Here is a 2500-nt window from a genome sequence, read left to right on the forward strand (position 1 = left end):
TCGCATCGATTTCATCGAGCAACCGATGGACGCTGCCGCGTTCGTTCGTAAATGAATGTTATACATACTCACGGATAGCCTGAGGCGAATAATCGCAAACGACGACGCGTCGATTGTGCGGCCATCGTTGCTCGCGCGACTAACGACGATCAGCCGAGACGGCTGTAGTTTATCGCATCGATTTCATCGAGCAACCGATGGACGCTGCCGCGTTCGTTCGTAAATGAATGTTATACATACTCACGGATAGCCTGAGGCGAATAATCGCAAACGACGACGCGTCGATTGTGCGGCCATCGTTGCTCGCGCGACTAACGACGATCAGCCGAGACGGCTGTAGTTTATCGCATCGATTTCATCGAGCAACCGATGGACGCTGCCGCGTTCGTTCGTAAATGAATGTTATACATACTCACGGATAGCCTGAGGCGAATGATCGCAAACGACGACGCGTCGATTTTGCGGCCATCGTTGCTCGCGCGACTAACGACGACCAGCCGAAACGGCTGTAGTTTATCGCATCGATTTCATCGAGCAACCGATGGACGCTGCCGCGTTCGTTCGTAAATGAATATTATACATACTCACGGATAGCCTGAGGCGAATGATCGCAAACGACGACGCGTCGATTTTGCGGCCATCGTTGCTCGCGCGACTAACGACGACCAGCCGAGAAGGCTGTAGTTTATCGCATCGATTTCATCGAGCAACCGATGGGCGCTGCCGCGTTCGTTCGTATATGAATATTATACATACTCACGGATAGCCAGAGGCGAATAATCGCAAACGACGACGCGTCGATTTTGCGGCCATCGTTGCTCGCGCGACTAACGACGACCAGCCGAGACGGCTGTAGTTTATCGCATCGATTTCATCGAGCAACCGGTGGACGCTGCCGCGTTCGTTCGTAAATGAATAATATACATACTCATGGCTAACTTGAGGCGAATAATCGCAAACGACGACGCGTCGATTTTGCGGCCATCGTTGCTCGCGCGACTAACGACGACCAGCCGAAACGGCTGTAGTTTATCGCATCGATTTCATCGAGCAACCGATGGACGCTGCCGCGTTCGTTCGTAAATGAATAATATACATACTCATGGCTAACTTGAGGCGAATAATCGCAAACGACGACGCGTCGATTTTGCGGCCATCGTTGCTCGCGCGACTAACGACGACCAGCCGAAACGGCTGTAGTTTATCGCATCGATTTCATCGAGCAACCGATGGACGCTGCCGCGTTCGTTCGTAAATGAATAATATACATACTCATGGCTAACTTGAGGCGAATAATCGCAAACGACGACGCGTCGATTTTGCGGCCATCGTTGCTCGCGCGACTAACGACGACCAGCCGAAACGGCTGTAGTTTATCGCATCGATTTCATCGAGCAACCGATGGACGCTGCCGCGTTCGTTCGTAAATGAATGTTATACATACTCATGGCTAACTTGAGGCGAATAATCGCAAACGACGACGCGTCGATTTTGCGGCCATCGTTGCTCGCGCGACTAACGACGACCAGCCGAGACGGCTGTAGTTTATCGCATCGATTTCATCGAGCAACCGATGGACGCTGCCGCGTTCGTTCGTAAATGAATAATATACATACTCATGGCTAACGTGAGGCGAATAATCGCAAACGACGACGCGTCGATTGTGCGGCCATCCGTTGCTCGCGCGACTAACGACGACCAGCCGAGAAGGCTGTAGTTTATCGCATCGATTTCATCGAGCAACCGATGGGCGCTGCCGCGTGCGTTCGCCCGATTGCGCGTGAAGTTACTGTTCGGAACCAAGAATATACGGGTGTATTATACCCGTTTGGTCGCAGCCACGCGCAAAGGCTTTTGAATGTACTGTACGCCCGGCCGTCGAACGATGGTTTTCCGTCATTCAGGAAACAAAAAGAAACTTTTGTCGTCGATATGGCGCGTTCAATCCTCCGTCGATACGCTGGTCGGAGGTGCGAACATCGAATATTTTTAAAGCAAAGAACAAGGAGCATTTTTAAATACAAAGAAAAAAATTGTAAATTGTATATGATTACCCTGAACGGTGGATCACTTGGCTCGTGGGTCGATGAAGAACGCAGCTAATTGCGCGTCAACGTGTGAACTGCAGGACACATGAACATCGACATTTCGAACGCACATTGCGGTCCACGGATAAAATTCCTGGACCACGCCTGGCTGAGGGTCGTTCACTTGTCCTAAAACTGCTTGCGTTGTTCTCAGATTCCCTAACCCCGCCGTCGTTTACCTCTCCTTTCGGGGAGATGGCGAAGAACGTTTCGGAGCCGGGTCGATGAAGAGAAAGGTATCAACGTACGAGCGAGAATTTGGGTATTTCGTTGGCGTTTGTCGCTGGACGTACGAAAAAGAATAAATATTATATATTATTGGCAAGTTTGCGCACCCCTTGCGTGGTGAGGCAGAGATCAGTCTGGACTCGCGCGAGTGTTTTACGGCGTCGTGCGTCGTGTTGTCTGGAGTA

At 51.1% G+C, this 2500-nt stretch overlaps 1 non-coding gene across 1 annotated transcript; it reads left to right on the top strand.

Annotated features, from left to right (window-relative positions):
- The first annotated feature begins 2051 nt into the window (after positions 1-2051).
- LOC143351091 (5.8S ribosomal RNA) lies at positions 2052-2206 on the top strand. The gene has a single exon (XR_013081471.1). It is a non-coding gene; the product is annotated as a 5.8S ribosomal RNA (ribosomal RNA).
- The last annotated feature ends 294 nt before the right edge of the window (positions 2207-2500 follow it).

Source organism: Colletes latitarsis, unplaced genomic scaffold (assembly GCF_051014445.1).
Source record: "Colletes latitarsis isolate SP2378_abdomen unplaced genomic scaffold, iyColLati1 scaffold0069, whole genome shotgun sequence".
In the NCBI taxonomy this organism is placed as follows: domain Eukaryota; kingdom Metazoa; phylum Arthropoda; class Insecta; order Hymenoptera; family Colletidae; genus Colletes; species Colletes latitarsis.